Raw genomic sequence first — 13,297 nt, 5'->3', positions numbered from 1 at the left:
TCACTAAAGATCTTGTGAGTTTAATCAACCAACAAGACCAGGATATCACCAAGCTGGATATGGGCAAGATGAAAGAAAAGAAAGAAGAACTGAGAAAACAGAAAGATGAGTTTCTATCACAAAGGTTCAAGATGCTTTATAATGGGTCAGATCATCTTCTTAAGAACCACTTAAACCAAGCAAGAGAGAAGGGAGCATCAACATGGCTTTCAGCATTACCTCTTAAGGACCTCAACTATGTTCTAAACAAGCAAGAGTTCCAAGACAGCATACGCCTACGCTATGGATGGAAGATCCAAGGAGTGCCCTCTAAATGTGCTTGCGGACATGCAAACAGTGTCTACCACTCCCTTGATTGTAAATTAGGTGGATACGTTTGCATGCGCCACAATGCCATTAGAGACACTGCAGCTTTCTTCCTTCAAGAAGCAAAGTGTAAGGATGTAAGGATAGAATCTGCACTCCTACCTGTCCAACCAATTTCATATTCCAGGATTTGAAAGAACATTCTTTGACATCAGGGTCACTCATCCTAATTGCGACTCCAATACATTTAAGCCACTACATAAAATCTACAGTGCGCATGAGAAAGAGAAGAAAGATCTCTATGAGGAGAGAGTACTTCAGTCAGTGAAAGGGTCCTTTGTCCCACTAAGGACTCTGCACTGTGTTTGTAGATCGTATTTCTGAAAGGATAGCTGACCACAATAAAGAAGCTAAGAGCCAGGTCAAAAATCACATCAGAACACAATTCAGGTTTGATCTGCTACGAAGCACACTCATAGCACTCAGGGGAATCAGAGGAAGATAAAAAGCCCAGCTTGACGTATCCTTCAATCTCATTCCTCAGAAGACGAGCTTTGAGGTCTCTTAAGTTTATTTATAGATAATTTATTGTAGCTTTTATATAATTGTGTAAAATTTTACGGACGAAATGATCCCAAGGGGAACTCCCAACCCACCGCCTCGGCGGGTAGTTGATAACCTCTCTCAAGCAAGAGCCACTTTGGTCTACTTGCTGTGAGGTGTCTCAGCTACATGGGTTGGGGGTCCCCCTTTTTAAAAAAATTTTATTTTATTTAAAGATAGAGAAGTGTTGACTGTTGCAATCTTATCAGACATCTAAGGATGACCAGATAAAAGCAGTCCAGCCCCAAGTTCGTTCTGGAAGAGGCAAGAAGAGATTTGGTCTGTGAATCGGTGTGAGGGATGGTGCAACCGCAAAAAAGAGTTGGCATCGGTTTTGGTGACTGGAAAAAACCTTGGGAGAGGATGGATGAACGGGAAAGAGAGAGGGAGGTGCAAGTAGGTTCTCTGGAGATGCAGAGCAGGTGGGGTGAGTGGAGAGAGCTCGTAATGAAGAAGGATATGAGCTGGCATACACTTTTTAAGTATGGTAACTCACTTATTGGGATCATGCTAAGTGCTGTGTTCGGCACCCCCTCTATGGTCTCCAAGTGGAGTGAAGATGAGGATGGGAAGTGCAAGTTATGTGAAGAGAGGATGGGCACCATTCAGCACATTTTGGCTGGGTGTAAGGTATAGATGGTGGCATCTATACATTTAAAAGAAGAGAGCTGAAGAAGCTGGTACGGGATAGTGGGAAAGAAGCAGCTCACTGTTCCAGATGGATCTACTTGTTATCAAGGAAGAGGGAGTAGGAGTTCAGGAAGGTTGATGCTTAAGAGTTCACTTAACATCTAGAGGTACCATAAACGTTATCTCGTAGCCAATTGGGAGCTCTAACATGTCTCCTCAAGTGACTCTCGGATCTGATGGTGGTCCAAGGGTGGACTGCTGGGGCGCCTGACAGGAAACCGTATCGCGATTAAAGCCTGAAACGGTGTCAGGTTTGTAACTGATGATTCTGATCCATGTCCTGTTTGCTGCTGTATCTCAACTCGTGTGTCAGTGAAAACGGGCGAGTGGATGCAATAGCGAAGATGGTGTGGTAAGGCCTAAAAGACACAGTCAGATTTTTGTCAGCTCGCTGACTGTAAGGGAGAGGGTATATCCGTATTTCGCTGCTACTGATGCAGTCCTTGATCTGGCAATCAAGGCCTCTCTGTTTTTCATCTAACTATGTACCGTTGGGCTTGTGGAACCCGTAGGGGGGACATACATAGGTTAGAATGGTTTTGTGCACCAAGAGGAGTGAGGGAATGAGGGTTCAAGAGAGAGAGAGTTAGAGAGTTGTTAGGGTGGTTAAGATCAGTAGGTGGAATGTTTGGTTGGAGCCTTCTGTTTTTCTGTATAGCATTTCAGTTAAACAAAAATTTCAGTAAAAATTTTGAGTCACTCCGCAGTTTATTAACTGTGTCTCAACTCTGAGTTTATATTGTGGTAAGCTGTGCTCTTTTTTTTTGCAAATTTGCTTCAACCAAATTTGCTTCAACCAGAGCCTTTGCGCTTTTAGTGATACGAGGGCGCCCGCAATGACGCGAAAGCACATTGAGTAGTTAAACATCCTTGTGAAACATCCTGGTGAAATTGTGGTTAAGATTAACAAAATGAAACAAAACAACTGTTTTATATTGACTTCAGAATGATATTGTAGTCGATTTAATAAAAGAATTAGCGACCTTGATTTAGACAAACGCTTTAAATCACTTTAACCAAAGCCATCTGGTTCTTGCAGTAGCGCACGACCGTCATACAGTGCATTGGATTATTTACTTGTGAACCAAGTGCGTCACGTAGTACGTGCAAGCATTTAAAATAGGATAGATAAAGGTTTAAATAAGGATTGGAATTTATGCAACTTTAAGAATGAGCAAAAATGAAAATCTGTCAATCACCAGTCATAAAATAAGTTTTTCATCAACTACCACTCATAGTTCTGAAATGCAAAGCTAATTTGAGGAAATAAATTGCCTTCCAATAACTTTTTGATCAGGCTATTTTTTTAGAAACTCTTTCATGTCAAATGGGTTGCCTTATTTTCGATCATTGCCTATTTTTGAATGTCAATTTTGTCAACAGATTTTTTAGTTATCGTTCTCATCCTATGTAGAATAATGCAATCCCTTTCAATGTCTGCGTCTTTCTGGCCCATGTTATGCTCTGGTTTCGTGATTGGTTGTTGATCCAATTTAATGTCTTCCTGCTTTCTGCATTGTCCCTTGATTGTTTTTTTTTCAGCATCTGAAACCAATATTCTCAACAAGAACATGTATACTAGAGTTAGCCAATTCAATATTGTTTTGACTATGCGGGTAATGTAGTTGTTGTAAAGGAGAGGATTTATCACAGAGTTTATTGGGAGAATCACAATAGACGATATTGGATACAGGGCTGTTGCGTCCATAACTTCAAAATAGTGCAGCATACACACCAAGATGAACGGGATCCAACATAGAAAATCTGTCACGATTATTATGGCAATGTATCTCTCTGTCTCTTGTTTATCTCTGGCCCGTCTGTTTTGTTCCATGTTTCTGTTCCTGCGTTTTCTAGAGCACTTAGAAAAAAACAGGACTTTGATGTAACAGACGAAAATAATTGAAAAGCATAGCAAGTTAAGCAAAAGATTTGTCCAAACATATGCTTTTTGGGAGTCATTTCTCGAAACAAAGTATTTGAAAAGACAGACACCATCGTTACCATAGAAGTGAATCTTCCTTCGTCCTATCCCGTCATATTGTTTGGAAAACATATCGCCAATCAAATGATTAATCTTAGCCCAAGTGGAGACTGCTGAGATAGATATCCTTCCAAAATATAATTTTATAATGTTAATGTGTCTTTCTTTGTTAACAAACGCAGAAAATGCTTTGATTTTTGGATTATAAGTCATACCGTTAACAAAGAAGTCCTCACTAAACGTCATTAAAGGAATATATGCCCAAAAAAATGATGCTACTCCCATTATCAGAATGAGGATTGCCATTTTGGCGGCCGCATTTTTAGATGTAATCTTTTGAACTTTGATCACGCCAAGAGCACGGAAAATACTGAGGCAGGTCATAGAAAAGAGTGATATTTGACTTCCAAATGTACTAAAGACTCCTAAAAATGCACACTCATCGCTTGACAACCAATTAGCTCTTTTTTTTGCAGAATGAATTCCCATATACATACGAGTTTACGATTGCAATTGTGATAAGGTAAGATCCTGTAATCAGATCACCGACATGAATGACACATGTCAATGCCTTATTGTTCTGAGCAGAGGTAAATGTTTTTGTGGCCAGTAGCCTGAGACTTTTAAAAATCTTTATGGAATTTAAGATAACTGCTGCACAACCAATGACCCAACTGAACACCTCCATTGAGTTGTTAGGTATGATGGTCATACCACACTGTTCATTGCATTCGTCGGTGTAGTCATCACAGTCTATTTGTCCATCACATTTTTGATTGTGTCTTATGTAATGCTTTGGAGTGTCACAAGCGTAGTTGTTTGAGCAATTTTCTTCGTCTGAGCCATCATTACATTCGTCAAGCAAGTTGCAAACTTTTTCGAAGCTGATGCATCGATCATTCTTGCATCGGAAGTTTCTTTGTTCGTATTCTCCACTTCTTTCGTTTTTAATCAAAAAGGTGAGTTGATTCTTGTTCTTCATATTCATTGTGTATATCCTGTCTTTAAATTGATTTTCAATTTCACAAGAATCAAAGTTAAGTGGTTTTAAAGGACATGTAGGTTGGTCAGTGCATTTGTTGGAACAGCTGAGATAAATGTATACTTTTCCGAATACGTTTCTACAGTCTCTAGCTATTTTGGGTAACATTAATGATGCTGTTGGTTCAATTGATCCAAAAATCTGCAATGGTGTGAAGTCATATTTGACACATGGTGATATGTAGTGGCCTAGACTTTTAATGACACCCGGTAAACAATGCACAAGAAATTCTAATGGTTTTTCTCCTCCGATGGCAATCGGTTTTTCATAAATATGCTCATGTTTCCTGGTTTTACTGCATATTCTTTCATGATCACAGATGTTGAGACCATGACACAAACTTTGGAATTGCACAAATTCCGATGACCTGACGCTGCACTTAAAGACATCTTCACATTTACTGTTGTCGATTACAAAATGAGACCATTCACCGACTCCACATTTTGGCCAAATGTCTTTTTCGTCGTCTCCATTTTTACAATCTTCAAATCCGTCTCCCAGCCAGCTGATAGGTATGGGGAGTTTTGTCTTGTGTCGATATCTACGGTAACACTTAGATACAGTCATTGATGTACAGATTCTGTATGTTTCGTCACTTTCATCAGAACAGTCCAATATTCCATCACATAGTTGGTGTTTGTGAACGTAGCATAAAACAGAAGTTTTCACACAGAGGTTGTCAAATCCATCATCGCATAGACCAGGCTTTTGCATACAAGTGGCAAAATTCGACACCGTAGATGACCTGCCGTCAATTAGGCAGGGGACCACTCCTCTCATAGGATCCGAGCAATTAGTTTGGTCGTAAAAGTATTTACAAAATGAAATAAATCCCTTGTTATAATAATTAAGTGAGGAACATCGGGTAAAGTTGTGTATCTGTTTTTTAAATATCTCGCTATTCCCTGAATTGATGCACCATTCCGACTTCTTAACCTGGTCTAAACTTCCAACTTCACTAGAATAATTGCGATTTAAACCATCCGTTTTAATACTGAATTCTAAACATCCAGCTTCGTCCTCCTCATTTATACAATCAGATTTGCCGTCACATATTTGCACAGGGCTAACATATAATGTATTAGAAGCCCTAGAAGTGATGCCACCACAGTAAAGCCCGTAATAGAAACCATTACAGGATGCTTCATCAAGACAATTACGATCATTACAGATTCCATCACATTTACTTATACTATCAGGGCCATCATTATTATACTTACTATCTGTGCCATATGTCTGTTCCAGCTCGTACATGAACCTATCTCCTATGTTGATATATTTTTTGAAGTATCCTCTGCAGAAAGGTATTGAGATGTTGCCTAACTTCTTATTATGCAACCTACCAAAACATTTTTGGTATCCACGAGGATCATCGGGGCACTTTTTCGTTGCACGGCTAATCGTCACGTAACTCGACATTTTTTCGTAATTTTCACCGATGAGCTCAGAAGTGTAATATGTGGACATGTCAGGACATTTGTAAAGTTCGTATTGTTCATCCCGGTAACAAAGGTTTTTTATAAAAACCCCTTTTTGGACAAAGGTGCAATCTCCTGGAAAAAATAATTCTTGTTCGGATGTAAAATTATTAATAAACGTGTATAAGGTCATTGTCAATTTTGCTTTGCCCATTTTGCTTACTTTTTGATTTAAATTTTTGAGCAGGTTGATAAAGAGCAATTTAATCCTTTCTGATATCATTTTCATCTGAAGATTCCGAATTTTCTGAATTCTTTGGAATGAAGTTTCTATCTCATGTGGAGCAAAAGTTGTGACCTGGTTTTCGATGTGGAGCAAAAAAGTGTGGAGCACCCCAATAAAATCTATGCTTTTTGACTATTTTGATCGCCATTTAACAAATAGATCCTGGACGTTAATTGCAAAATATTTTCACTGCCAAATCATAAAATGGACCTCAGCCAGTGTGGAGCAGTCGAAATATCCTCATATTTTTCGTCTCAACCAGGGGTAAACATTACAGTAGAATCTCCGTCTTTTCACAAAATCTTAGTTTAAAGGAATACGCACCAGATAACATTATCAATAATGGTACACCTTGCTCAACCGATGCGGAGCACGAAACTATTATACCTTAGTTGGAAATACTGATTGGGAAGAAACTGAGTTTTGAAAGTGAGTGTGATTAAAAACGATAAATATATCTAATCAGGCCATAAAAATATCATTTTTTCTTGTGATTATGTTCAGACCCCCTGACTCTATTCTTTGGAACTGCTGATAAACCTAGTAATGCTCAACCATGTGGAGCAGAGGACTTTTACTGCATAACATGACTCCTCATCGGCTGATATGACTTGGATGAGAAATTAGAATGAGTATTTTAGCTTTTACAATAAATTACTAGCAGAACAGATTGAAAAATTGTATTTAATAGGCTCAACCAGAGAGGAGCAGAATGGAATGATAGATTGATAACACAACTATTTGTAAGGATCAGTGTTGTTATATTAGGATAAAGGAGGAATGATATTATCAATACTTAAGAAGCTGTTGATGTATGTAGTACTGTGTCCTTTAAAGAGAAATATGCCACCATAGAAAAAGACAATATGCTCAACCGTGAGGAGCAACAGGCTTTTCTACGGTAAAAAGAGTCTCCATGATGGTCGATCTGTAGCCAATTTGTACGTAATGCAATTTAAAGTTTACTGATATACTTTAAATACTTTTCTTACCATGATTGGGCCATGATTGATGTTCCAGAACTGTTCATCCAGAGTGGAGCAGAGCTAGAAATGACATGTCATGTACGGGATTCCTCAACTGCCTAACATTTGATGAAGATCTCTCTTGCATGCGGCTGTAGAATGAAGTAGTGAGCTTCGAAAATCTAATACAACAGAAATCATCTCTGCTCCACACAGGTTGAGCACTGAATAGTTCCCGTGAAGTAAGTTTATTGACCACCAATATTATAACATATTTTCTCTAGAATGAATAAAAATAATATCCCATGAAGCACTTAAAAGTTGTCTCGATTGATCAAAAGGAAGACCTCTTTTTGCTCCACATGGTTGAGATAGGCTGTTCTCGACTAAAGAGTCTGCATCAACGGTGAAAATATAGATACAGGAGTCAAGATGTAAATCACAGAAGTCACTTTATCTCAACCCAGAAAGAATTTAAAAGTTGGCAAATTTTTAACCATTTTGGGCTCCACAGGGTTGAGAAAAGTGTACTGAATATAAATATCCGTTTCAGTACTCAAAATAGAGTTAGTAAGAGTTACCAAGCTAAAAAAATCTTACAGATCTAAACAAAAGCATTATGAAAAGCTAATAAATTAAAAATTTACAAATTTCTACATTGCCAAAACCTCGCTCCACGTCGGTTGAGACATGGTGTGTTATCGCAAATAGTCAAAAACTCTTGAGAGGGGTTTCAGCTAAAAAGTTCATAGAGGTTCAACCAAAAACTTGACTGTTTAGCGTATGATTTTTGGTCTTGAAAATTGCCTAACTTTCAAGCTACTGCTCCACACAGGCTGAGCATTAAAAGTTGTCTCAACCGGGGCTTTCTGTGTAGATGGGACCTTTTTCTGAGAGTCTCAACCTGTTTTGACTGCCAGATTCAGTTACCAACGAGATTGCAAAAAGTTTTAAAATGTCACTTTGAAGCACTGATATGCTCCACATTGGCTGAGTAACCCATATAGATTACATGTTAAAGTGTCCAGTGAACATTTGTTTCCATCTGGGTGAAATATTAACAAAGGGTGAACACCAGGTGGCATGCTAGCTCACTAAATAGCTCAACCGGTCAAATTGTACCAATTTTGGCAGTCAAATTTGGGCAAAGCAAACTTTACAATGACCATAAATAGCGTAGTTTCTATATTGTGTTTTTGATACAATCTATTTGAATGATGGCTAATAATCAATCTTTGAAAACGGAACATCAGTTAACATAAGATAAAGCCCCTTAAAAATTACCAAATTCAGTCTTACCGGGTTTTGGTACACAAGCAAGCCCCAATCTATAATCACTGTTATTTTCCCCAATCGAATAAATAGGGCATTCATCGAAATTTCGTTCACTTTTACCACAGATAATATTATCCATTGCTTTTGTTCCTTGTAAGCGATTTTCGAATTTCCGGAGGTTTTGTGGAGTATTTTCTTGTTCTTCAACCAGTGAAATGTACCTGAATTGTTTACTCACAGATTGGTGCTACAGATAAAGGTAAGGACAAAGATTGCAGTTTAAGGTAGAAAACAGGGAACTCCAGTCGAACAAAACGTTCAATTTATGCCACTTATTAAAGTCTAACCAAAACTTGAATAAAATAAACATGATATACTAGTGGAGAGAACACCGAACCAGAAAGGAACTCGTTGCCTTGTTCCCTAGTGTGAGTTTAGAATTACAGGACCAAATAATGCCATTGGCTGGAGTCTGGACATATCCAGGGACGAAAAAATTTCGTTTTCGTTTTTTAACGGCCAGGTAGCGTAGTTGGTTAATCATCGGATTTGTAATCGTGAGATTGCGAGTTCGAAACCCACTGCCTGCCTAGTCGTGGGGTGAGTGTCGTCGACATTCAGCTAAAGATCCTGAGTGGTCTATGCAGCCCCCCGGTCTACTCAGCCGAATATTCGAGAAATCGTGTGTGAGGGTTAAATGAGAAGCTGTCCATTGCAGCGAAGTCTCGGGCGAAGAAAGTATGGTACACACTACCTTAACCGTCACTGGCCTAATTAAATCCTTCGGCTTCCTGTAATTGGCTAGTTACAATTGTGTAACAATGTGGCTGTTGGAATACTCCGAAGTAAAATAAGTGTGAGATTAAAAAAAAAAGTTGGAACCCGACCATGGATCAAGAGGGCAGGGTGGAAACCAACCACCGCTCATATCTGCAGACATCCTTTGGAACACCGGGTGGAAAACGCAGGCATGTTAATTGTTTTGGGGCTTAAGGCAAACAAAAGCTTTGGAAAGACAACGTCGAAACTCCGAGGTCGCCTTAAAGCAAGTAAATTGGTGAACAGTGACCAGGGTTGACCGTTTTCTTAATGCTTCTAAGTTGTTGGGACTTAGCCTATCTACTAACCATAGAGATAAGAGTACACTAACTACATATTAAAAGATAATGAACTTTAGTTGCATTATTGTGGTTCCCTCGCTTTATAATCAGGTAAAAGCGGTAAACTGGCTGGAGTGGGTTCGTAGTTTCCCAGCATAGCTATACCTTAATAAAACTTTAAAGTGCCCCATGTCACTGAGACATAACCTTCCTCTGTCTGTCTGTATGAAAGATGTCAATCTTCACTTAGATTTTAATGACATACGTTCTACACTATTGGCCTTGTTAAGGAAGCTCAACAAAGTAACTTGGTAAAATAACTATTTTGTCTTTGCACTAGTGCGAATTTACTTACCATCTTTTATATGCCTTTAACCTATCATTAATGGTATTGTCATTCAAATTTCCTTTCCTAAGTCTATAGAACATAACCAAACCAAACTAATCCACAGAATGATTAAATCCCATATCCTTGCATATCAAATCTGCGATGTGGTCTGTGACACTCGAGACAGCGACTGTCACTACCTGTAATGATATCTGTTGTCTCAACCATCACATGAAGAACAACAATATATAAAATTTGTATTGTTTATAATATATTTACGAATTTATTCGCTGATTTTTGTAACCAGTTTTGTAACACAAATTACAAACTCAATTACTAATTTAAATATATCTCCAGTGAGGTGGTAGTAGTCGCAACTATTTCTTGCATCCATTATATTACATACCTTTAATTTATAAATAGTGGTATAATTAAAATATAAGTCAAGAAAATACCTCTGTGGATGTTCTAGCAACAACAATTCCAACCGTGGCTTTACTAGGAAGTCCATTCCATCTGTATAATTCAAATTGAACTCTCTCTGTAAAAAACACGTTTTCAAGCTTGTCGTTAAATTTCACGGCTTCAGTTTATAATTATATCACACTGGGGGCCAAAAGTGGCATACTTTGCTGTCTTAATTTTGGCCCTACTCTACTATATCTGTTTGCCTCAGATCTTTATATATCTTATTCAAACTTGCACATTTGTACTAAGCTATGAACTCAAAAAGCAATGTCATCATAATCATAAAATTGTTCAAAATCATCTGATACGGACCAATTCATAATAATTTTAATTAACTTCAACTAGTATAATTAACTATGAATATGTCTTACTTGTTTCTTTAGTTCGATTAAGTAACCAACACGTTAGAATGAAAGCAAGTAGATTCATTGAACTGGAATGAAAGGAAATATATTTTAAAATGGATTAATTTAGTTAATTATTCAGAGCTACCTTCCAGACCCTTAATTATGTGTAATTATTAGTAAACTATTGGCTTAATATCCTGATATTAGACTGTATTGAATAATGAATTTGAGAAAAATAAAAACTTTAATTACCTGATATAAAGTTACAAAGATGCTGCTCCGTTGCGAGTGAGAATTGAGACAGAACAGACCTTATATAACCGATTAAAGTTTCAACTGCTGGCCTGGAGTGTACTGACAGATAACCTTGATCTTGTGAACCAACTGAACGCTGAAAAAATCTTGAAGAAAATGTTCTGCAACAAGTTAGCTCCTCTACTTATACTGCAGTGATGTGCTATTTTAGAAAATAGTGATGTGTTATTTTACAAAAATAGTAATATTGCTAAATATAAAATACGATAGAGTTATCTTGCTCTGTCTCTGAGCAGTATCTGTTAACTATGACTTTAATCAGTTACATTGTCCAAAGAAGACAAATTGTCTACCTTTTTGAATAGAGCTCCTATTTGACATGTCAGGGTCTTTGTAACTTGACAATAGTTGGTGCCACTATTCACTAAGTCTTGACGTATGCTATCAAAAATTGATCATCAATTCTTCTCTGGAGCAGTCAAATTATTCTTGAAATCGCACAGTCTATCTCACAATCCTCAACCACAATACTTTTAAAATCACGGTAGTTCATCACCCTTGTATCATTCAAAGAGGTCTTCAGGCTCTCAGACACTACAAATTTAACAAGAAAATGATCTGATCTAGTCCCAGATTCCACAATGTTGATAGAAGTTATAGAGTCTTTAAAGACTTTGGTTGTTATCACGAGGTCAAGAGTTCCTCCTTGATTGTGAGTCCTTTTACTTTTCTAGTGGTACACATTGGATGAAACCAAGCTGATCAAGAAGGGAAAGAAACTTTGCGTGGTAAAGATATTTAGGTCTTTCAATATGTAAATTAAAATCCCCTGCAATCACCGGGGTTCCTGGCTTACCAGAAAAATCACACAGGTATTCACTGAATTCTTCCAAGAAGTGGCACTCAGTGTACCTGGCCTTTTTGGTGTAAGGCGGTCTATACACATCAATAAGTCTGATTATCCCACTATTTGTTTCCAGTACAACTTCCATGACTTGGTAAGACTTTTACTTCTTGACTCTACCGTTGCTTTTCAACTTAAGGTTCTTATTGAAAATCATACCTATTCCTCCGCCACTACGATGCTTCCTTGGGTTGGATAAAATACCCCAACCACAATCTCGTATCTCTTGTATTTTTGCAGTATCTGCTTCCTTAAGAAAATATTCCTGAAGAAAACAGATATCAACCCCCTCATCAGTTAGATGCTCAAGAACCTCTACTGTCTTGTTCACTAGACGATTAACATTAAACGTGGCTAAGACTAGTTTATCCCAAGCTCTCTAAAGAGAGCTTGTCGAATCTTTGCCCACTGGAGATACGAGTTTTTTGATGTTTCACATCCGCTCGTTCTGGCCATGATATAACTCTGCTCTCTCACATAAGATGGGCATAATCTGTCAGCTGCAGAATGTGTCTTGCATTTATCTTTGACATTCTTGTCTTTACTGTTGCTACAGTTCGTACACTTGATACTAGATCTTCGGCCCGCCGTTTTCTTCTCACAATCTTTCGATTTATGGGCACCTGCACAGTAGAAGCACACTGGGTCGGCATTATACATCTTACACTTACAGTAATCACTGCCACTCATGTGTCCGAAGCTCTGACAGTCAAAGCACTGGATTACATGATACCTATCCTTAACTTTATACTGTCCAAGATCAGCGTGTACAAAGTCACCTGACTCCCTTATAGACTGCCTGATTTTCACTGACACTTGTAGGCATGCCCAGGTCTTGTTTTTCTCCAGGAAAATAACCTTGAAAGTGTTGTTATCATCTTCAACTAAACTCTTAATAGAACTGTTCTTATCAAGGATGCTCTGGCGCAATTCTTCAGATGACTCAATAAAATCTCCCTTGAGATCATACATAGTAAGCTTAGGTTCAAGCATTGTCACGGTGTGGGATTTTGCAGACACTTTGTAGTCCACACTAAGAGCATCTTTAGCTTTCTCCATAAGTTCCTTGTTCTTAAATATTAACCTTGCTGTGCCTTCTTTGACACCTGAGACCCCCTTAATAGGGATGCTGGGCAGTATTGATGCAACATGTTTCTTCACCTTTGAGGACCAGAATTCTTCTGTTATCTTATCTGCCTCATTCTGCCCTTCCAGAGTTAAAGTATGAGTCTCACTGGGTCCGAGATTGTTATTAATCTCAGGTATAATATCTGGACCACCTTTATTGTGCTCAATGAGAATTTGTCTAAATTGTGCTAGATCCTT

General features: G+C 38.1%; 1 protein-coding gene across 1 annotated transcript in view; it reads right to left on the bottom strand.

Annotated features, from left to right (window-relative positions):
- LOC134820345 (zonadhesin-like) overlaps nucleotides 1-13,297 on the bottom strand; it is a 53,402-nt gene that overhangs the window by 39,688 nt on the left and 417 nt on the right. The gene's annotated exons all lie outside the window — the stretch shown is intronic.

The sequence above is a fragment of the Bolinopsis microptera genome, chromosome 9 (assembly GCF_026151205.1).
Source record: "Bolinopsis microptera isolate Bmic1 chromosome 9, MBARI_Bmic_1.0, whole genome shotgun sequence".
Lineage (NCBI taxonomy): Eukaryota > Metazoa > Ctenophora > Tentaculata > Lobata > Bolinopsidae > Bolinopsis > Bolinopsis microptera.
Note: the sequence above shows the minus strand (reverse complement) of the source record. Positions and strands in the feature narration are given on the sequence as shown.